Raw genomic sequence first — 24635 nt, 5'->3', positions numbered from 1 at the left:
CCCATTTCCAAGTCGGTATGGGCAAGTTGCGAAGCAATCCTGCTGGCACTTGATGCTCTACCTTGATCTTTTGACATGAATCACATTGGCTTACCCATTTTGCCACTGCTCTCTTCAGTCCAGGCCAATGATAGTACCTACGCACATCTTTGTACATCTTGGTGCTCCCCGGGTGTATACTCAACGCTGAGCTATGGGCGGCTCCTAATATCTCCTCTCGTAGTCCGTTCCGGTCAGGTACAGTTACTCTCCCATTGAGAAGTAAAGTGTTATCATCAGCCAGATGATAACCACTAGCATTCGGTCCTTCTGAACTTTTCAACTCCTCGATGATCTTCTTCAGGTTCTCATCTTTGGATTGTTCTTCACGAATTCGATGTAACAGGCTCGCTTGTGTTACAGCTTGTAAACCTAACGGCTCACTAGATTCTCCTTCTAAGGCTAAAAGCCTTACCTTCTTCAATTCCTCAGCTAAAGACTCCACGTCCTTCTCGACATCAACTTGTGCTTTTCTTCGGCTTAGCGCATCTGCTACTACATTTGCTTTGCCGGGATGATACTGAATCTTCAAATCGTAGTCGGCTACGAATTCCATCCATCTCCTCTGACGCAAATTAAGATCTGGTTGCGTGAACAAGTACTTAAGACTTTGGTGGTCTGTAAATACCTGAACAGCTTCTCCATACAAATACGATCTCCATATTCTCAATGCAAACACCACGGCTGCCATCTCCAGGTCATGTGTGGGGTAGTTCTCCTCATGCTTCCTCAGCTGTCTAGATGCATAGGCAATCACATTATCACCTTGCATCAATACACATCCAACTCCAACTATTGATGCGTCTGTAAATACAGAATATGGTTGGTTCGGCTCAGGTAGGGCTAACACCGGTGATGATGTCAACGCTCCTTTTAACTTCCTGAAAGCTTCTTCTACCTCCTCGCTCCATATGAAAGGTACTCCTTTCCCGGTAAGTCGTGTCAATGGTTTCGCGATGGACGAAAACTCCTTTACGAACTTCCGATAATAGCCTGCAAGGCCTAAGAAACTCCTAACTTCCGACGCGGTCGTTGGCTTCAGCCAATCCTGAATTGCGGCGATCTTTTCAGGGTCTGCGGACACACCTTGCTCCGAAACTCGGTGTCCTAAAAACCCAATTTCCCTTTGCCAAAACTTGCACTTGCTAAACTTCGCGAATAGCTTCATTTCCCTTAGCCTCTCCAAAACCCTTTTCAAATGCTCCGCGTGCTCCTCCGCACTACGCGAATATATCAGGATGTCATCGATGAATATTATCACGAATCGATCCAGATAGTCGTGGAAAACTTCATTCATCAATCGCATGAATGCCGCCGGCGCATTGGTAAGTCCAAACGACATCACCACGAACTCGTACTGGCCATATCTCGTTTGAAACACCGTCTTCATCTCATCTTGTTCCGCAATCGAGATTTGATGATAGCCGGAGGCTAAATCAATCTTCGAAAACCAACTTGCTCCTCTCAGCTGGTCCAACAGCTCATCGATCCTTGGCAATGGATACATAATCGCATGCTTCCGTCCTTCTTCTTGACGAACAACACTGGGGCCCCCCATGGCGACGAATTTGGTTGTATAAAACCCTTCTCCAACAAGTCCTCTAACTGAGTCTTGAGTTCAGCCAACTCGGCTGGTGCCATACGATACGGTGCCTTAGCAATTGGGGTAGCTCCAGGCTCCAAATTTATGGTAAAAGGATGGCTCCTAGGTGGAGGCAATCCTTCCAATGGCCTAAACACGTCCTCAAAGTCCTTAACTATGGCAATGTCCTCAACTTCCATGCCTTCCTTGTCATCTCCTCTCATGGCGGTCAGAGTGACTAAATAAACTTCATCCTCTTCAATCGATCTTCCAATTCTTGCTGCCGATGCAAAGTATGCCGTTTTACTTGGGCTGATCCCATTGAAAACTAGAGGGGTCCTCCCTCCATTTTCAAATATAACTCAGCTTCTGCTGCAATCTATATGGGCTTGGTGTTCCGATAACCAATCCATTCCCAAAATAGCATCGAACCTATCCAATGGCATCACCAAAGGATTTACCGGGAGGTTCGTTTCTTGCAAGACTATCGACACTTCCTTGACCCATCTTCTTGTCTTCAAAGGCGGTTGATTACCAGCAGTGTAGACATTGATGTTCACCTCTTCCTCCTCACACAAGTCTCCAAACTTGTCAACCATTTCGGGAGTCACAAAACTATTGGACGCTCCCGAATCGAACAGTACATGCGTGGGGTTACCACCAACAAGTAATGTTCCTAAACGCAAAGCAAATATAACAAAATGCAATGCTAAAACTAACCACGCAAACACACAAACAATCACATCAATCACAAGCGAGTTAGAACCCAATCAAACCTGTTATAGGGCCCTTCGCGGCCTGTGGAGGTTTGGGTGGCTCTACTCCTAAAGCAAAAACATTTGCTGGGGTTGCTTGCTTCTTCGCTGGGGGTTCCTTCACTTGGTTCGCTATCTGGGCACGGTTCACAGTTTGGGCGTTCGGTTTGGCCGGCTTCGACGGAAATGTGTTCGTATAATGTCCTAACTCGCCACAGTAGAAACATGTGACGGTTGACAAGCTATTACTCTTTGTTTCCTCAACAGTCGGATAAGCGCGAGCGAAATGCCCAACTTGACCGCACACATAGCATCCCCTCGGATCCATGTTGCTCACATTACGACCACCTTGGCTAACGTTCATCTTAACCTTCCCGCGGCCTGCGCCCCAATTCTGTCCTGCTACTTGATTCACCTTCCGGGTGTTCACAATCTTCGTCTGCAGGATGGGTTCCTTCTTTTTATCCCGAGCTGCAATCTCCTTCTCTTTCTCGATCGCTTCCTCAACACTTACCGCTCTCTCTTCTACTTCCTCGACACTGCGGTAAGTCACCGCGTGCAACCTTCCTCTAATATCTAGCCTGAGTCCGTTAAAGAATCTCCGGGCCATCGCTAACTCGTCATCATTTCCTTGGTATAGGTACCTCCGAAGTCTTGTAAAAATTCTCCCATACGCTCGAACGGTCATTTCACCTTGTTCTAGCTGCAGAAACTGACTCTCCAATCGGTCGCGTGACTCTGGTGGAAAGTACTTCAGCTCGAACTCCTTCTTAAAGATCCCCCACGTTACAATCTGAAACCGGTAACGAGAAACTACAGTATCCCACCATGCACGAGCATCTTCTTCCAAGAAATTGACCGCTACTGGTCTCCTAAACTCCTCTGGGCACCTTGTCATCTCAAAATTACTTTCTAGGTCTTTTATCCAAGCGTCTGCTAATACAACATTTGCGTCTCCTTTGAACTTACGAAATCATAAGTTTCGCAACAACATCACTCGCTTAAGGAACTGGTCGGATGGATCTTCTGCTGCACGATTTGCTTGATCCTACTGCTGCTGCTGGATCATATGGTTCAAGAGGTCTTGGACCATCTTAAGTGTCTGCTGGGTCTCGGGCACATTCTGCTCACTTGGTCCTTCTCCATGCGCTCGATCTACACCCGGCATGTCCTGAGTTGGATAAGTGGCGTACGGTCCAAACGGTGAAAACCCTGGCGGGTACATACCCTCCGACGTACTAAAACGATTTGAAATTAATGGTGTGTACCTTGGCGTCGCACCAGGTACATTCCAATCCGGCATAAACATGTCCGGTCCATACATATCTAGGAACGACTCTTCCCTTTGCGCATCATCAAACTGCGAACCCCATTCCTCCTGACCAAACTGCTGACTTGAACCCCTCCTTGTGTCCGGCGAACGATACGTCGACCTAGATCTTTCGGATCCTTGACGAGACATCTACATCCACGATCAACAAAGGGTTTACTTAATCCCATCTAACCCTAAGTGATGAACGATCCGGATTATCCTAAGTATCTATTGCGACCATTTGACTCGATAAATCATTTAAAAATGCGAGTCCTATACAGCATCATAACCATGCTCTGATACCACCGTTGTAATGCCCCCGAACCGCGCTATGACCACCCAGGCCATCAAACGACGCCGGGACGCTACTATGGGAACGTTCATCAAAGGTCCGGCCGAGTGCGAGAACAAATCAGGCCCTTCGACCAGTCCCTCGGTGAGGTTCCCGACCACACGGCCCATCCTTAAGGCTTTGCAACCCTACAGACACGCCGTGCGTTGAGCCGACTCGGACTAAGTCTATATCAGTACGACTCGCTCGATTTAAAAGAAAAACCGATTCAATAAAACTTAAAAGAGTTACTACAACTGATTACACAAAAGAGTTCACAAGGCTTAATGCCAAAGTTTGGTTCGCAAATAAACATACTTTGAATTTTACAATAGACACCAAAAAGAAAACTACTCCGGAGTCCTATCATTCACCACGCCCTCTAGTTCCCTCTAGGGTTACCTGCAGAACAACAATATTATCATAAGTAATCTAAGATTACTTAGTGAGCTCAGGGTTCCTGCAGAGAAATAAATTCCAAACCCCAGTTCCCCATTAACAATCAACATGCACGCAAATATACCAACATGCGAACATGAATAAGCAACATGCAAGCATTGATAAACAACACGCAAGCATAAGCCATCAACAAGCAAGCGATTAACATGCAAGCAAGCGAAACAACTCAACAACCATCAAAGATGGCATGCGGAAGCTAATAAGCTAACAAAACCACTTCACCCTTACTCGCAACTACATGCAACCATAAACAACAACATGCAACAACATGCAATAACAAGCAACAACATGCAACCATATCACTTGAAATAAAAACAACAGTTTTTAACAAGTTTAATTTATCTGGGCCCGGTATGCATTCCTCTTCCCCAACCCCTCATGAATTCTCCAAACGCAACCACAAAGGCAGGCGTTTGGATATCAACCAAAATTACACCGTCGTGTAGAATAGCCTCAGCCAGGGTAGCGAGCCCAGTAACCTCCGAGCTCTTCGTGACCAACCCTGCACACACACGAACATGGGTTGCATGTCGCGGCTGCATGTGGCACAGAATGGGAAGGATAGCCATACCAAATCTTAAACACTTAGCCGGAATTTCTCGCGGACTAAAGCGCCTTAAGATCTCACCGAAGTTTATACTTGAATTTATACGGTTCACAAACCTATAATTTTACAAGCATCTCAACCAAAACTCGCCTTTGTTACTAGATCATCTCGATCTAGCAACTAGCACAACCTCACCATGCATGCATTTAAACAAGAAAACATAAAAGAACTTCAAGTAAATGCATCTACATGCGACATGCAAATCCGCGCACTAGATGGAAGTTTTCAACTCTCCATCTAAGCCGATGCAAATATGTGCCTGAACTCACAGTAAACTGTCGACGAATGATCTCCTTTGATGAAGGTCTTCTCGCGGCAACTCGGAACTCTCCTTCGGTTAGAATTGATTTCCTTATCGATCTAACGTTGATGGTCGTTGGTCGATAGTCTTCTCTTGGACCTTCTTCCTTCTCTCGCAACACCTTCTTCTTTCTCTCACAACACTCACTCTTTCTCTTCTTTCTCTCTTAATTTCTCTCAACTTACCCCTTCTTTCTTTGTGAGAAAATGAGAGGAATGAGAGCTTATTTATAGGGAATTTGGGCGGTGGAGTCGACCAATGAGAGTCACATGCACTCTCTCCCTTAGAGTGTATTAGAGCACACTCAACACTTGGAAGCATCTTGATTAGCCACCTTTATTTCCACTTAGCCTTCTTGAATTCTTTAATTCTCCACTAACTCTCCACTAAGTCTTCTTGAATAAAATATTCATCCCACTAATTCCCTTAAGTCTTCTTGATTAAAATAATAATCCACTAACTTCCTTGACTTAAGTGATTTTTGGTGGGGAAGACTTTTAATACTCTCGGTCGACCATCGTCGATCCTCGGCAGCTCTCTCGGGAATTATCGGCATCCATCGGCAGCTTCCTTCAGGTACTCGACACTTTCTCGGATACTCGGCAACTTCCTCGAGTACTCGGTAACTTTCTCGAGTACTCGGTAACTCTCTCTGGTACTCAACAACTCTCTCCCGGGTACTCGACAACTTTCTCTCGGGTACTCGATATCTTCCTCGAGTACTCGGCACTTTCTCGAGTACTCGGTACTCTCGGTATTTCTCGGCGACTGCCGGACGATGCGTCTCGGACGGTACGGGCGGTACGACTCGGACAACTCTTGGTCCGTTAAACTTTTCTCAGACTTCCCTTCATCAAACTTTCAGCTCCTCTTGCTGGCTTCTTTTCTGGGTCTTTTGGACTTGAAATCACGTCAAAACTTTACCCCTGGGTGAGGGTCACTACAGCGGCGCCCCTTTACCGCGGTGATCAAGAAGAACCAGGAGTTCAAATGGGGAGAGGAGCAAGAGCGAGCTTTCAAAGAACTTAAACGGCGTCTCACTCAAGCTCCCCTACTTGTTCTGCCCAACTTCAACATGACGTTCGAAGTAGAGTGTGATGCGTCCGGTGTAGGCATCAGAGCGGTTCTCACTCAAGGAGGCAAACCGGTGGCCTACTTCAGTGAGAAACTAAGCGGCGCCACCCTCAATTACCCGACGTACGACAAGGAACTGTATGCTTTGGTCCGAGCCATGGAGACCTGGCAACATTATCTATTGCCCCGGGAGTTCGTGATTCACACTGATCACGAGACATTGAAACACTTACGCGGCCAGACAAACCTCAAGAGAAGACATGCAAAATGGCAGGATTTCTTCGAGTCTTTCCCGAACGTGATCAAGTATAAGAAGGGCAAAGAAAACATCGTCGCCGATGCCTTATCACAGAGACACGCCTTGATCACCACTATGGACGCCAAGGTCTTGGGGTTCGAGAGCATCAAGGAAGCATACGCCAATGATGCCAAGCTCGGAGATTGCTTCAAGAACCACGGCAAGGGCATTTTCACCGATTTCTATGTGCACGATGGTTTTCTATTCCGGGGCCGGCGACTTTGCATTCCTAGCGGTTCTATCCGGGAGTTGCTGGTCCGAGAAGCGCAAGTGGAGGTTTGTCCGGACATTTTGGCATCACGAAGACTTTGGTCGTGCTCCAAGAACACTTTTATTGGCCAAAGATGCGAAGCATGGTGGAGAAGCATTGTGGGCGTTGTGTGGTGTGCCGAGCGTCCAAGTCAACTACCCACCCTCACGGCCTATACATGCCTCTACCGGTGTCGACAGGGCCGTGGATCGACCTATCGATGGATTTTGTCCTTGGTTTACCGCTCTTACACTATAAGGACAGCTTGATGGTCGTGGTGGATCGTTTCTCGAAGATGGCGCACTTCATTCTGTGCAACAAGAACCATGACGCGGTGCAACTAGCCAACCTCTTCTTCAATCAAGTAATCCGGCTCCATGGTTTACCGCGAACCATCATATCGGATCGAGACCCGAAGTTCCTTGGCCATTTCTGGCGAACCTTGTGGAAGAAGCTTGGCACCAAACTGTTATATTCTACCGCCGCACATCCGCAAACCGACGGCCAGACCGAGATCGTGAATCTATCTATTGGAGCCATAATTCGGACAGCGATCGCGAACAACAAAGGATCGTGGCTCGAGTGCGTCCCACTCATCAAGTTCGCGTACAGTCAGGCCGTTCACTCGTCCACCAAGAAGTCACCGTTCGAGGTCGCTTATGGGTTCAAGCCTCTTACGCCGATGGATCTTTTACCTTTACCACCGGACGAGGTCAAGAGTCAAGACGAAGCCGTGAGAGCCGAGTTAGTCAAGAAGCTTCATGAGGAGGTTCGGGCAAACATAGAAAGGAGGACCGAACAGTATGCGCGTTTCTTGAACCGCGGATGCAAGCCTATGTTATTCAAGCTAGGAGATTGGGTTTTGTTGCACCTAAGACCAGAGCGATTCCAACAGAAGAGGAAGGACAAGCTTAGCCCACGTGGCGACGGACCGTTCATAGTCATCAAGAAGATCAACGACAACACCTACCGCCTTGAACTACCAGGTGAGTATAATACGTCAACCTCCTTTAATGTTACTGATCTTGTTCCGTTTGACGCAGGTGACGACGAAGAAGTTTTGGGGACAAAACCATTTCAAGGGGGAGGGAATGATGTGAGCACGGGACCGGAACCTGACCGAGACGCACCGGACACAACCAAGACGCTTACACCGTTCATGGGACAACGGCCAGCCAACATACCATAAATCTCTCTGGGAGCCACGACAAGGTCTAAGAGTTCTTCCAAGTCCACCAGGCAGAAGATCAACCTATTTGTCCAAGCTTTCGTCCGAGACCACGACCCGACCGAAGAAGTTCTAGAAGAGACCGTTCGCACGGAACCAAGTCGTTAGAGCAAGTAATCATACTCTTTTTCCTCACTCCAGGTTTGTCCCACGAGGTTTTAACGAGGCGAGGAGCTTTAGCGCAAACGTTTGAGGTCAAGGACGCTTCCCGTCCCAAGACCAAAGACGTATTGTTTTTATTTATGCTTTGCGTTTTGAACAATTTATAGAACCCTCTCTTTTGTAACATTAAGTAGAGTGACGTGTGTGGTTGTGTTTAAGCCACTTAGAAGAGTGACGTGTTCTATTTCAAAGAGAACACGTCAAGGGCAACGTGTGCAGACCATTGCGAGTTCGCGTGTCCCTAGTCTCCTCTAAACCTAGCTCCATTTAAACCCTCTCTTATTTCTTGTAAAATCAGACTTGAATAAAAATAAAAACTTTTTCAAAGAGAGAATATTTGACTTTTGTCTCATTCCTCTCCTTAGAACCAATCCGGGATTCTTCTACCGAGAAACCCTAGCCGACCTCGAACCGGGTTTGCCGTTGACTAGTCTGACTGTATCGCGAGACGAGCCAGCCCTCGCGTGTCGTCGTTTGATCCATCATCGTCATCGTTCCATCTTTGGTTCGCTAGCCGTTCCGCAACTCCACCATCCATACCGTACCGCAACCATAACCGCTCGACCACGATGTGACCAAAGTTCAAACTTTCAATCCGTTCGTTTGTTTGCCGCGAAACACCGTTTCCACCGTTTGTTTTCTCTCTAGAGTCGATCTACCGCGCCTTGTCCGAGAGAAGTTGCTCCTAGTTCGCTTGGCCCAAGAGCATTCGATTCTGTCCGTACCGTGAGACGTCTGGCGCTCGCATCAACTTCTGTACTTCAGATACTAAAAACCGTTTGACTATCATCAGGTCTTAGGTTTGGATGTTGATTCTCTTTTTCGTATCGCACATCCAAGTGATTAACCAACCATAACAAAAGAGAGGTGGAGAACGATTTATGGGTTGATGGGAAACGATTTATATCGAATTCATTTTTATTTAGCCAAAGAGTCTAAATTTAGAATGTATTAATATAATGTAAGTCGTACTCCAAATCTCTTTTTTCATTCCTTTTTGTTTTTTTAGTTTACAAATTTAATTCAAAATTTTACATCATATTTTTAATGTGAAAGGATCATTGATGTGTAGGGTTCTTATTTTTGTTATTTTTGTCATCTTTTTGATAATAAGACTTAGTTTTGTTAATACAATATTTCAAGTCTTATCATCAAAAAGATCACGAAAATAAGAACCTTTCTCAAACAATCCTAAAGATTTAAGTTATAATTTTTTTTTTTTGAACTTTTTATGTAGTATTTTTTTCTCTTTCTAAAAGTGATATTACTTTTGAAAGGATAAAAATTTATTTTATAGGTTTTTTTTGTTCACATATTTTAGGTTTCTGTTTATTATTTTATCCCACATATTTTTAGATTTTTTTTTTCATATAAGTTTTGTCTTATAAACAAAAATATATATGGTGGTTGGCTTTTATTTCTATATAAATATCATGAGTTTTCTTGTTCATGTTTATCACATATATATCAAAAAATAATTGTACTATTGAAAACTATGCAAGTGTCATAAATTTGTAATTGATGCAGAAGTATTTTTCTAGACCATTATCTATATAGTGATGTTTGTTGATCCACAGTATATGTATATTGTTTTTTTGTTATGTTAGATTAAATTTTTCAAAACACGATAACAACTAAATAATAAAAGCATTATTAATTTAATAATAACATTATTAAAAAAAATAGGATTGAATTTATGTATTAATAATTTTGAGGATTAAATTTAGAGAAGTTATTCATAATACCACACTTTTAAGTTTTTTTCCCAAAATGCCACTACCAGTTTAATTTTTAAAAATACCACAAACATAAAAAAATTAATTTTCAAGGGTTTGGAATTTTTTTTTTTTAGGATTGGGATAAATATTTAAGATTTAGAGCATAGTTTTTAGAAGATTGGTCTTAGTGTTTATGATATAACTTTTATTTTTTTATGATGAATATTTTAGTTTTCGTTTTGTGGTATTTTTGGAGAATAAAACTAATAATAGTATTTTTGGTGAAAATAGATAAGAAGTAAACTTATGTATTACAATAGTAAATGAGCCAATAGATAAGAAGTAAAAACCTGCTTCAACTTCAATTTTTCTTTTGTTAACTTAATTAGGTTTACTCCAATTTAATGAACCACCATAGATTAATCCGAATACTCTGGGTAAATACTATTTGCTCTTTCCAACTCTTGAATAATTTTAAGACATTTGTTTCACATACATTAGTCAAACCTTAACATATAGTATCTATTGAGATTCCAACTTTTACATCTCATTACCATTTCTGGTAGCAACAATCTTGAAGTCGACGTCAAGTCTTCAACGAGATTGTCTTCAAGTCCATAAAAGATCTGTTGCAGTACGATATTCTCTTTTGTCATTAAAAAAATGCATATTGGTACACCATCAACCTAAATTTCATTCCAGCATCATCAAAGTAATACTACATATATATAACAATAACTTATATTCTAACAAAAATGTCAATACAAAAAATTGAATATTTGTGCAAACAATTGCCAAAGATGAAGCCATTTGTGCTTAGTATAACTGAATTAATGTAAACCATATGTGGGAAATAAGACAAAAAGATCGGGCGCAGAACTTTCTGAACCAGCATTGTTGTATAAAATCAAAACCAAACATAAATAAACCAAATATTAACCAAAAACAAACTGTAAACCAAATTAAAAGAAAACTGTATTATATTATAACCAATCTCACGCATCGTCTTGCTTATTAGTACAAATATTGGTAAATCCTAGTCCACTCGAAGTAAAACGTGCATAAATAGTTCACGTATACAAATGCAAGTACTGGATAACACCTTAAACAAACATAACACAATGTGATATGAAATTTTAATATAATTAATTTCGAGTGAAATTTAATGTGAAAGGGTTTTTTTTTTAAAAAACATGTTTCTCCGCGTGACATAATTATTGATCCATATATGTAGCCCCAATAGATAATCAGTTTCACATTCTATTGGTCTTATTACGTCTTAAGAATGTAAAGCTTATACATCAACAAACAAAGAAAAAAAAAACTTAGACAAAATTAGTTAGATAAGAAGGCATGTCAGAGTCCTGATGAGCTAATTTAATGATAATTGCTAAATCAATTTCTGAGATTTCAGAACCTTGTGAATCAATCATAATTAATTTCTTAGTTAATATCACTTGCATGTTGGTGCATACAGTTAACCTGAAATCATCAATAAAAATAAATAATATATGACATTCCAACATCCAGTTCGCTGTCAATTTTGTCTGCTAGAAGATGCATGCACCAACGGTCTCTGACTTCCATCTCCTCAAAAGAATACTCAGATACATTAAAGAGACAGTCACAATGGGTATTTCTTTCAACAAGAATAAGGATTTCAGACTACAAGTTTACAGCGATAGTGATTATGGAGGCTGCAAGACTACAAGTCGATCTACTGGTGGTTTTTATACCTTCCTAGGCAGTAACATCATCTCATGGCAATCTCTAAGGCAAAATATTGTCTATAAAAGTTCTACAGAGGCAGAATACATAGCTATGTCAGAAGCACCTTCTGAAATTTACCTGGTTCTACGAAATTATGAAAGAGCTAGGGATTCCTCTTCATCACACTCCAGAGCTCTACTACGATAACCTCTCGTCTGTGTATCTCTCGGCGAATCCAGCCTTTCACAAGCGTACCAAGCACTTCATGACTCATTATCACTATGTCCGCAAACAGGTTGTTCTCGGTAACGTCATCGTCACTCACATACCGAACTACCTCCAGATCGCCGACATCTTTACCAAATTGCTACCTTTAGGGCCGTTTGCTGCTCTTCCCTCCAAACTCAGCATCGATGTTCCACCCACGCCAAGTTTGGGGGGGGGGGATAGTAGACGATATGAGACTCATCACTCGGACAGCTTGAACATGTAACGCCCTGACCGCCACCTCTTAGTAGGCCCATATCCACTCCCGGCCCATGGACCCACCTCGTTTAATGGGCCTCACGTCTTCTCACTAGACCCGTGAGCCCATCTTTATCCGACTGTCGGTTTGCTACGTCTGGGAGGCTTTAAAGACTTGTTATTGTGCCTACAAATCACCACATGATCTTTTCCTTTGTTTTGTCCTCACTCGCACAGTTCCGACAATCACTTCCCGGAAGGTCACCCATCCGTAGACTACCCCAGCATAAGCACGCTTAACTGTGGAGTTCTCTCATGACCCTTGACCAAAAAGATAAGTGCACTTTACTGACATAGCTGGCCAAATCAATTCTTTTAAGCCTCTCCGCATGTCTATGAAATCGGGATTTCACAGAAGAAGGAGGAAAGAGAATCGAAACTGAAGAATGAAACAGTTTACTTTGAACACCAAAACAGTTTACTTATCTAAGCGATTGGGTTGTATAACTTGTTTTGTGTGAAGTTGTGTAGGTGTGATGAATGTGTTATTAGATGTTCTGTTCAATGGCTAGTTTGTTATGTTTTATTTGTGGTTGTACTCTTGATTTGCTTGTGTGTATAGCTCGTAGATGGGAGGATCGTCTCACTGGGTATTTCTGGTAATACTCACGTATCTCATTGTGCTTGTGGTGCAGGTAATGTGTAGCGTGGAATCATGGCGATGAGGAGGATGATGATCTAGGGTCTTGTTTGTGTGATGTTGGTTATATTATTTATGTTGGAACCTTGGTTAGAGTTATGTTAGGTTGCTGGATAGATTGGATAGGAATGTTATTGTATTGATAATGTATCGTTTCTCTATTATTGGTATGTTTCCGATGTGCTTAATGGTTATTGTTGGATTAATGTTGAGTTGTGGTTTGGGTTGGTTTAATTAAGTAGTATGAGATGCTTAATTATATATTGTATTTATTATATATATAAAAAAAGATGGTTGTTTCACTGAATATTCGATAGATAAGGAAATAAACTCTGGCTCTGGGTCCAGAGTCAAGATGTTTTGAAAGAGCTCCTTTTCCAGCTTCATCGTACTCCTCGACGCATAAATAAACTTATGGAAAGATATATTCTGAGACAAGAGTGATATGAACTTGGACAGCGGCTTCGGCTAGAAATCTAAATCCATAGAGTTGAATAGAGAGATTGTTTGAGTAATGAGGGACATGAGTTCCGACTCCGTCTTTGGTTGCGAATTTAAATCCGTTGAACTGACCATGGAGATTATTTGAGTAAAAAGTGATGCTGCCTTAGAAATGAAACCCCAGTTCCAAAGTACATCGTCTGAGCAGAATATTAGTTGAGTGAGGAGTGATATGAGCTCAGACTCAAAAGGGTAGCTTGAATCGGCAAAGAGACAGTGGTTGCAAGGTAAGGAAGCGTGTCTTGGAAACAGAGGACGAGTATTCTCCCGCAGTTCAGGTGGTCTTTAGATAAGACTGGTGGTTTCTTCCAAGGACGGCCCGGAGGGGAAGCAACCCAAACGAAGGCTTAGGGTCCCAAATTTGTTTTCTTTTTTCTTTAATAATTAAGGCTTTTTTTTGAAGTTTTATCTAAGTAAGTCTGTAGAAAATGTTCAATTTTATAGATTTTTACTTGAAAAATCAGATTTTAGTATGAATTTGGGTCAAAAATTTAAATTTTTTGTGTGAATCTATTAAAAAAAGGTCCATAATTTTTTTCTTTAATATAAAGGGTACAAAAAAAATTGTTCTAAGGCCTCTAAACCGGATTGTGCATAGGGCATCCAATAATACCGGACCGGCAATGGTTTCTTCACGCAGTCCATACTCATAGCAAAACCGCAACACAAGCAATAATAAAATATCTCTTTGAGAAGATTATCACAACAATGGCATCTCCCATGAATGCTGTCCTCATCCAACAAGACAAGCTGGAGAGAATGTTGTCGATGAAGATGGTGTTTGATCTCAACTGGGGCCTTTTTATATTCTTCATGGTTCTTGCCGTTGCAACCACTGCACAAAAAATAAGTAGCGTCTTCCCCTGTAAACTTAAAGTTCTGTCATCGTCCAGGGAGACAATCCCACTTGCCGGAGCTTTCCCACTGGGCTTCTTCTTCCATCACATGAGATTTGCAATCTTCCCGCCATTTTATTAGTAGTTTTTTTCTCTTTTCCATTTTTGGTATATCCAATTCTAACCGTTGTTGTGAACACAAGGACCAGAGCCGGTCCAGTGAAATTTGTGGTCCAATACAAAACAAATTTTTTTCTTATGAATTTTATAGATAAAAATTAAAACTGAAACCAAATCTTCAAAATTTCAGAAATGAGACATATTTTTGCAATAACAAAATAGATAAATTTACAAATTGACGACAAATCTATAACTTTCATAAAATTGAGGCCTATTTTTGCAATAAAATACATTTTGAGGTCTATTTATGTTACTAAAAATCTCAAAAATTTTGGAGACTCAACACCAATGTGTCTTGAGAATGTGTGAAGGGGTCTGGCCTAACAAGGACATAAACTTCCCTGACGTTTTTTTTTTTTTTTGCCAGAAACTTCCCTGACGTTGAATTCAAGTTTACACATGCAGTTTCGTTTATTGTAAAAACAAAAAAAACTAAAAACTTGAGAGAAAATATTGAATCAAACAAGTTTTTTCTTCGTAAACTTCTTTTATCGGATCTCTTTTTATTTTGTTCTGTTCTTTCTCTTTTTTTTTTTTTTTTTTGAAATAATGTTAAATTAGATTCAAAGAAAATAGCGTTTTTACATCATGTACAACATTAGTTTGAGTTGGAAAACAGACTAGACTTTAAAAGAGACCAGAAAATTTATGGACTTTGTCGAGAAGCAAGCCAGAGAAGGAGACCGTCTGCATATCTCCCAACACCAGCTAACTGCAGGGTCAACAGCTTATTCCTGACCTGCCGATCAATGCAAAGGGTCAATTGGTGCGGTGTCTGCGGAATTGTCCCATGGCGACGATCATTCCGCTCCCGCCAAACGGAATGTACCAAAATCTGCAGGGTGTAGCGTGCAAGAAAAGCTTCCATGCCTTGCCGACCGAGAGCAGAGACATACTCAATGGTGGTTTGCCAATCCGTAGAGAAGTGTGTCTTGTAGATGTTGAGAGCCAAATCCTTCCAAACCGCAGCAGAGAAAGCACATGAGAAGAACAGGTGGTTTCGCGTTTACTATTACAGAGCACACACGTTGGATCGATTCCACTACTCCATTGCCGCATCCTGTCGCCTGTTGATAGACGGTTCTGTACAGCAAGCCAAACCGTAAAAGAAAATTTTGGAGTTGCGTGCGAGAACCAGACAGCGTTCCTCTAATCAACCATAGGTGAGATGTGCCTAATGTGATGCCATGTTTCCTTCGTGGTAAAACGTGGACGATAGACATCATTCTTCCCTTTCCAGATAACCAAATCAATGAAACAGTGGCAGTGCGGCTTATACCCATATCAATGACACCACGTGACCCTGCAACATCCACTAATCGGCCCATAGTTGACCACTCATCATACCAGAAAGATGTAGTAGCCCCATCTTTAATCTCCACCTTACAGAAAGACTTTGCAACCCCCCTGTACTTTAAAATCTTCCGCCACATCCAAGAACCAACTTGTGTTGCCTCATTAACTGCCCAAAGTGATTCCTGTTTAAGGAGATACACTTTCACCCACTGAACCCACATGGAGTCGCCCCCTGAAACGATACGCCAAATCAGCTTTAAACAACAAACATCATTGGCTTCTTTTAAACATCATTGGCTTCTTTCTCAGTCATGATGAAACTATATTTGTTCAAGATCACCGACTAGTTAACGGCTCCTATGACCAACAGTTTCGTACTTACTTCAGCGTCCATCGTAGTTGTGGAAGGCAGCATGACTTTCTCATGGAGATAACCACGGAGAAGAAGTTGAAAGCGGAGAAATTGAAGGAGGAGGAGACATGATCAAAGGAGAAGCCGGCAGCCTGCTTGAGGACGATAAGGCGGCTAAGAAGGAGTTGAATGGGTGGATTGAGGGAGAAGTCTCTGTAGCACTTTGTTCTGGAACGAGAGTAGATACGACTCATCCCTCTCGGCAACTTACCCTAAAGCTTCTTAAGAGGCCATTTTCCTATTATAGATTTTGCTTTAAGTCCTTCACAGTCAGAGACAATCTGTTTCAAACAGAGTCCTTTCGTGTGTTGCTGAATAATCTCCTAATCACAGCTTTGAGATTTCTTAGTAAACAAGGCAACAAGCTTCTACCTTAGTGTTATTAGAAAACACAAGTTTGTTTACTCAGACATCTTTTTTTTTGTTTCGAAGAAGCTTTGTAGGACTGGTGGCAGCAGCTATGGTGGAAATTTGGTGTTACTCTTGCGAGATTTGAGGAGCTACAGAGTGTCTGACAAATCAATAATGTAGAATACAAGTTTCAAAATACATCTTACAACCAGATAGATGTCCATTGTGATTGAATCATAAATACAATCTGAGGAACACAATATTGATCTAGACCTGAGCAATGTCCATCAAGCTCTTCGTTATTTTCTCGTGACTAACTCATAAAGACAATTTACAGAGCAACATATTGATTCAGACCTTTGATAAAATGTCTTGTATGGACAACGCTGCTCACAAATGGAGCAAAAAGGTCGAGTCATGTGATGATTGTTAGACATAATGAGTACCTTTTATCAGAGATAATGTATAACAATATAAGTATAGGGATCTAATTGTAAATATTGTAACCCTAGTCTCCTTATGTACTATAAATATGTTTGTAACCCTTTGTTAATAATCAAGGAATATTACAGCCTCTATATGGTATCAGAGCAAACGATCAAAACCTAAACCTAAATTTTTTTTTTTTCTAAATTTTTACGCCTCCTCCATGACTTCCTCCAGCAATACAACTCCTTCGACCGGCGAAGTCATTATGACCTCCACCAAACCTCTCTTCAATGTTAACACATCCAATGTTACTAAACTCAATGACGTCAACTACCTGATGTGGAGTCTCCAACTCCATGCTTTGATTGATGGCTATGAACTAGCCGGCTACCTCGACGGATCTCATCCTGCGCCGTCTCCTACTGTCACCGTTGATGCTGTCGTCACACCAAACCCGGATTACACCTTTTGGAAACGCCAAGATCGCCTCCTCTACAGTGCCTTGCTTGGTGCAATCTCTCCCACAGTGCAACCGCTGGTGTCGCGTGCCGTTACCGCTGCTGAGGTTTGGACAACTCTTGCTTCCATTTTCGCTAAACCGAGTCGCGGCCATGTTCAAGGGATCAAAACTCAGATTAAGGTATGGACTAAAGGCAACATGACTATTGATGAGTATGTGCGTGGTCTCATCATTCGTTTTGATGAGCTTGCTACCCTTGGTAAACCACTTGATCTTTAGGATCAAATTGAGAAAATTCTTGAAGGTCTTCCCGAAGACTACAAGCCGGTTGTTGATCAGATAGAGGGAAAGGATGTTCCTCCTACGATCCATGATGTCCATGAACGTCTCCGTAACCGTGAGTCTCGTCTCCTTGCCGCTGCCGCTGTCACTCCGACCCCGTTCCCGGTCTCCGCGAATGTTGTTCATCATCGTATGGACAATGCAAACGTCACCAATAACAACAACACCAACACTCGCAACAATGGTCGCTCCCGCAACCATTCTCAACAGTCTTGCTCCTTCAACAACAATAACAACAACTGGCAGCCCTCTCAATAACAATAACAATCGGTCCTCTAGGCCTTACTTGGGTAAGTGTCAGCTTTGCAACACACAAGGACATAGTGCTCGCAGATGTCCTCAGCTCCTCTCCATGCAACCCAGCTCTTCCCGCAACAACAGTCCATTCACTCCATGGCAACCTCGGGCGAACATGGCGGCCATCCTGGACTCCGGTGCTACGCACCATATCACTTCCGACCTGAACAATATCTCACTCAATCAGCCCTACACTGGAGGTGATGATGTTGTGATTGCTGATGGCTCTACTATGCCAATCACTCACACTGGTTCTATGCTTCTACCCTCTCAAACTCGAACTTTAAAATTGGATAAAGTTTTATGTGTTCCTGATATACATAAGAATCTTATTTCTGTGTATCGCCTTTGCAATGCTAACCAAGTGTTTGTTCACTTCTTTCCTGCCTTCTTTCAGGTGAAGGATCTGAGTACTGCCTTCTTTCAGGTGAAGGATCTGAGTACGGGGTCCCATTACTCCAAGGCAGAACTGATAGTGGGTTATATGTGTGGCCGATGACAAATCCAAACATTGTGGCAACGCTCTCATCTTCGGGTCCACGCACCAGTCTTGTTTCATGGCATTCACGCTTAGGACATCCCTCTCCACCTATTTTAAACACCATTATTTCTACTTTTTCACTTCCTGTTGCTTCTTCTTCTCATAAACAGCTATCTTGCTCAGATTGTCTCATTAATAAAAGTCACAAATTGCCATTTACAAACTCTTCTATCACTTCAAATCGCCCACTTGAATATATTTTCTCCAATGTTTGGACCTCTCCTGTTCTCTCCACTCAAAATTACAAATATTATTTGGTACTCATAGACCACTTCACTCGTTATACATGGCTCTATCCCCTCCAAAGAAAATCCGATGTCAAAGATGTCTTTCTCACATTCAAAGCGTTAGTTGAAAACCGGTTTCAAACGCGTATCGGCACCCTGTTCAGCGACAATGGCGGTGAATACATGGCTTTACGTTGGCTGCTCTCTACGTTTGGCATCACCCATCTCACCTCGCCACCACACACTCCAGAACACAATGGTCTCTCTGAGCGGAAGCATCGACATGTTGTGGAGACGGGACTGACTCTCATGTCCATGGCTTCACTACCAAAGGATCATTGGCCGTATGCCTTTGCCACTGCTGTATATCTTATCAACAGAATGCCAACTCCGGTTCTTGGTCTTCAGTCACCATTTCAAAAGTTGTTTCAACAACCACCGAATTATGCTAAGCTTCGAGTGTTTGGGTGTCTATGTTTCCCTTGGCTACGTCCGTATGCACATAATAAGCTTGATGATCGCTCTCTTGGGTGTGTGTTTCTTGGATACTCTGCTACTCAAAGTGCATACTACTGTCTCCATGTGCAAACTGGTCGCATATACACTTCTAGACATGTTCAATTCGTTGAACATGTCTTTCCGTTTCGCGATATGGCTTCGAACACGCCTACTCGTTATGTTTTGGATAAAGGTACATCGTCCCTTACTCCGCCTGTCACTACGATTCCGGTGGCACCATCGTTGGCTCCTTCACCGTTGCCTCCACCAGCTTCCTCATCGACATCGTTCTTACCAATGTCACGACCTCCAATTATTCATACGTATCACCGACGCGACAAAGTTACGGAACAACCTCCATGACCGTCAACAACTTCTAATGTTCACCAAGAATCCACGGCCCGAACCCCTCATGCCTCTGATCGTTTACGATCCCATGATCACTCTGCTCCGACATCGCCACCGTCATCTTCTCCTTCGCGTTTGGGACCCCCCGATACAGACCTTCACTCGTCGTCTTCACCTCAGGTATCGTCTTCTTCTCCCTTATTATCTCCTTCGACTTCTTTGGAGCCTACTGCTCCCCTTGATAATGAGTTGCGACCCACGACTCAGCTTCCACCTCGTTCCAATGAGCCCACTGCTCAACCACAAAATGAGTTGCGACCCACAACTCAGCCACAACCACAACAAAACCACCCACCACACCAAGCTGTTCCCCCTCAACCACAGAACCAAAATAACAACGTACAGCTACCACAAAATCACCACAAAATGACAACTCGGTCCAAAAATAATATACACAAACCTAGCCAAAAGTTCGGTCTCAAGGTTACGTCTCTCGTCCCTCTCGGTCACATGAACCCACAACCATTGTTCAAGCACTCAAAGATTCTCGGTGGTCGCGCGCATGTTCTGATGAGTATGATGCTCAAATTGGTAACCATACTTGGGATCTCGTACCACCAAAGGCTCATCAGAAGGTTGTAGGTTGTCGATGGGTGTTCACAACGAAATTCCTTGCTAATGGGACCCTTGACCGCTACAAAGCACGGTTAGTTGCTAAGGGTTTTCACCAACAGTATGGAAAAGATTATGCTGACACCTTTAGTCCTGTTATAAAATCTACAACCATTCGTGCGGTATTAGATGTTGCAGTGAAGAAAGCATGGCCTATCAAGCAACTAGATGTCAACAATGCCTTCTTGCAGGGTGATCTCACTGATGAAGTATATATGTCACAGCCGCCGGGTTTTGTTGATAAAGATCGACCCTCTTATGTTTGTCGCCTCCGGAAACCGATTTATGGACTCAAGCAGGCACCTCGTGCATGGTATATGGCTCTTAAACAACACTTACTTGATACTGGATTCTCCAACTCTCTTGCAGATGCTTCATTGTTCATTCGCGGTTCAGGCCGAGACATCACATATGTTCTTGTCTACATCGATGATATCATCGTCACCGGTAGTGACTCTGCTACTGTTGGTACTGTTCTACGTGCTTTTGCTGACCGCTTCTCAATAAAAGACCCTGTTGATCTACATTATTTTCTGGGGATAGAGGTTACACGGTCCACCCGAGGTCTACATCTTATGCAACGGAAGTACATAACTGACCTCCTCCACAAAACCAATATGCTCGACGCAAAACCTGTCTCTACACCTCTCCCGACGACGCCCAAGCTCACTCTTGCAAACGGTTCTCCACTTCAAGATGCTTCCCAATATCGATCTGTTGTAGGCAGTCTACAATATCTCTCCTTCACCAGACCGGACATCTCATATGCAGTGAACCGACTCTCATAATTTATGCACAAACCTACACATGAACACTGGCAGGCTGCGAAACGTGTGCTACGTTATCTTGCCGGTACAACAACTCATGGTATCTATCTTCATGCCTCTTCTCCTCTTTCACTTCATTGTTTTTCAACATCTCCAGTAAAGTTACAAGGCTTCTCTGATGCGGACTGGGCCGGAGACACCGATGACTACGTCTCAACAAACCGATATGTTATTTACATGGGTCGCAATCCAATCTCCTGGTCCTCGAAGAAGCAGAATGGTGTCGCTCGATCCTCCACGGAAGCAGAATATCGGGCTGTTGCCAATACCTCCACCGAACTTCGTTGGTTGTGTTCTTTGTACTCCGAGCTGAAGATTAATGTTCCTGCTCCTCCTGTGATCTACTGTGACAATGTCGGTGCCACTTACCTTTGCGCGAATCCCGTTTTTCACTCCCGTATGAAGCATATTGCACTTGACTATCACTTTGTTCGGAACCAGATTCAGTCCAATCAGCTACGGGTTTCCCATGTCTCCAATCATGATCAGTTAGCCGACACTTTAACCAAACCGTTGCCACGAGCTCGTTTCCAGCAAGCTTGTTTCAAGATTGGTGTCGTTAAACTCCCTCCATCTTGAGGGGGTGTATCAGAGATAATGTATAACAATATAAGTATAGGGATCTAATTGTAAATATTGTAACCCTAGTCTCCTTATGTACAATAAATATGTTTGTAACCCTTTGTTAATAATCAAGGAATATTACAGCCTCTATACCTTTTTCTCGCAATAGTACCAAATTGTACCAGGCTTCATGTATAAGTTCTGCCCAAGTAGGCATTGGAAGTGAAGGGTAACACAACAATACTCATCACACACATAAAACCGTCGTTTGGGATCTACTTTTTCCTCACAAAGTTCGCACCAATACGTCATGGTACTTGTCTCCTCTCCATACGATAGAGTGAGCACATGCTTATCATGATTATACCTCACCTTTTGAGGTATGGTAGCACATGTAAAACACAAAGCAAACTCACACTCAATGCAGTTGAATGTTTCATTTGTTAATACAAATAATTGTGGATCGTTGCAAACCGAACAACTTCTCCGTTCCTCTTCTGGTTTGGTTGTTAGGAATAACTGATGCATATGACTTTCATGGACTAATGGCTCAGAAATTGAGGCGCACTGCACGTGTAGCTTGAAACCACATCCTTCTTCGCCGCACATATAGAAGAAACCAGTTGTGCACAACAAAGGACAAGTTGTACATCTGTTGTTATTTTCCACTACATCTGCGTATCCTAGAGTCAGAGTGAGAAAATGTGGATGTATTGGGTGATGTATTTTGCGAAGAAAATTTGCACATTCTTCGTGGAGAATGAAATCACATTTCATACATGAGTAGTAGTTACCAAAATAGATTGGCGTGTTTGCATATCTGGCACTCCATATTCTCGTCGTAATCTCTGCTCGTATTCACATCAAGTCTCAAATGATGCAGTCTGATGCCATCGCCTATCCTCACAAACGGCTGAACTTCACCAATGTCTTCATCTGGCACTCCCTCAAGTTCTTTACCATCCCACACATTTCTTTGTGTGGCACATCTTGAATGAACTGCATACGAACAACTTTCCATGATGCAAGAATAGCCCCCATAATCATGTTCGATGTTTCTGCGACAAACGGCACAAGACAAATTATCTCTTTGGTCAAAAGAAGGTGTAAAAGAGATACGATGGTGATGGCGTGATATCCTTATGACCCGCGGTAATTTGATACACTTTTGATGGAGGACAAAGTCACAAGGGGGACACATATAGATAGGGGAGCTTGCATCCGCTAAGGCACAAAGGTTGCAAGTTAAGGAAGCATGTCTTGGAAACAGAGCAAGTGTATGCTCATGGCACTTTGGATGGTCTATAGATAAAACTGCTGGTTTGCTTGCACAAGCAATATTGATAGCAAAATCGCAAGCCGAGCAATAATAATATAGTATTGCAAGATCTTCACCACAACAATAGCATTCCCTGGTGTCGAAGTAACTCATGAAGACAAGCTGGAGAGAATGTTTTCGATGAAGATGGTGTTTGATCTCAACTGGAGCCTTTTCAAATTCTTCATGATTCTTTCCCTCGCAACCGACGCAGAAAAAGTATGTAGCGTCTTCTCCAGTAATCTTGAACTTCAGCCATTTTCCGGGGAAACAGTCCCACTTTTTGTGGTTGCTGTGGTTTTCACTCACATGAAACTTCCCATTTCTCATATATACTTGTACTTGAGGGCATAAGCAAATAAACTTACCCGACTTTGAATTCATAGAGATGACGAATGAGAATATTTGACAGATGAGAGACATGAGCTCCGGCTCAGGCTCGAGCTGTAATGTTTTATTCAAAGGTTCATTGGTGTCCCACTCCAGCTTCCAATTCCAATCCAAATCTGCATAGTTGACTATTCGAGAAATGAATGATACAAGGTTTTGCAGCGGCTTTGGCTGGGAATCCAAATCCATAGAGTTGAAAACAGAGATTGTTTGAGTGATGAGTGACATGAGCTCCGACTCCGGCTGCGAATTCAAAGCCATGGATCTTCCAAGAGATATTATTTGAGTAATGACTGATGTGGCCTTCAAATCCCATTTCCAAAACACATTGTCAGGGAGAAACACTAGCTGAGAAATGAGTGATATGAGCTCCGACTCCGAATCCATTGACTTGGGGAGAGAGAGATTATGTGAGTAGCGGCGGGAGATAATGTGAGTAGCTAGTGATATTTGTTTTTGCCAAAGCACAGAACAACCAGCTTTTGAACGTTTGACTCCAAATCCATCAAACTTAGTGCGTCCCCCACATGGGTTGTCTTTTCGTTGGGGCCGCTATTTGTGGATCTTGGTTCAAGTTTATAAGTCAATCCGGTGGCCCGACCTTTGGGGCAAACAAGAATTGTATACATTTAAGATTAGAATCTTACAGATACAGGAATTGTCACTCCAGGTCAAGCTTGGTATATACAGGAATTGGTATATGCAGCTAATTAACCGATTGGGTTGACTTTCCATGGTCAAACAATTAAACTTGAGATGTAAGCATGCTAGAATTAGTATGCATTTAACGCGTTGTTAACCATGATTCATGCTGTTTCGTTAGCTCTACAGAAATCAGAAAAAGTCTACTAAATTACAAATTTGGTGAAAGTTGATTTCAGAGACCTAGCTCTCGACAACAACCATCAGTTTCAGAATGGTGATTTGTGAGCTATAAAAACTAGCCTCTGTTAAATCAGCCTTCAACAAGTATGAAGTTCATGAATGTGTCACATCGTCTCGAACATGTAGCATTGCAAAGGGATAGATCCATGTGTATCTTGTATGATCAGTACCAAATTACGAGATGGTATATGTAATTTATATTGAATACTAGTAGTCACTCCATGCTACGCACGGATTTAGTTTACATTGTTTTTAGATTTTTTTTTTTTT

At 42.5% G+C, this 24635-nt stretch overlaps 3 pseudogenes; 1 reads left to right on the top strand and 2 right to left on the bottom strand.

Moving 5' to 3' along the window:
• LOC109126523 (uncharacterized) overlaps window positions 1-14462 on the bottom strand; it is a 59513-nt pseudogene extending 45051 nt beyond the window's left edge.
• Window positions 14463-16115: 1653 nt separating this feature from the next.
• LOC104720724 (uncharacterized) lies at window positions 16116-16288 on the top strand (annotated as a pseudogene).
• Window positions 16289-21814: 5526 nt separating this feature from the next.
• LOC104749934 (uncharacterized) lies at window positions 21815-23920 on the bottom strand (annotated as a pseudogene).
• Between the last annotated feature and the right edge of the window lie 715 nt (window positions 23921-24635).

This window comes from Camelina sativa, chromosome 2 (genome assembly GCF_030686135.1).
Source record: "Camelina sativa cultivar CO46 ecotype springtype chromosome 2, ASM3068613v1".
Taxonomy (NCBI): domain Eukaryota; kingdom Viridiplantae; phylum Streptophyta; class Magnoliopsida; order Brassicales; family Brassicaceae; genus Camelina; species Camelina sativa.
The sequence above is the reverse complement of the archived record's forward strand: the minus strand, read 5'-3'. Positions and strand labels throughout refer to the sequence as shown.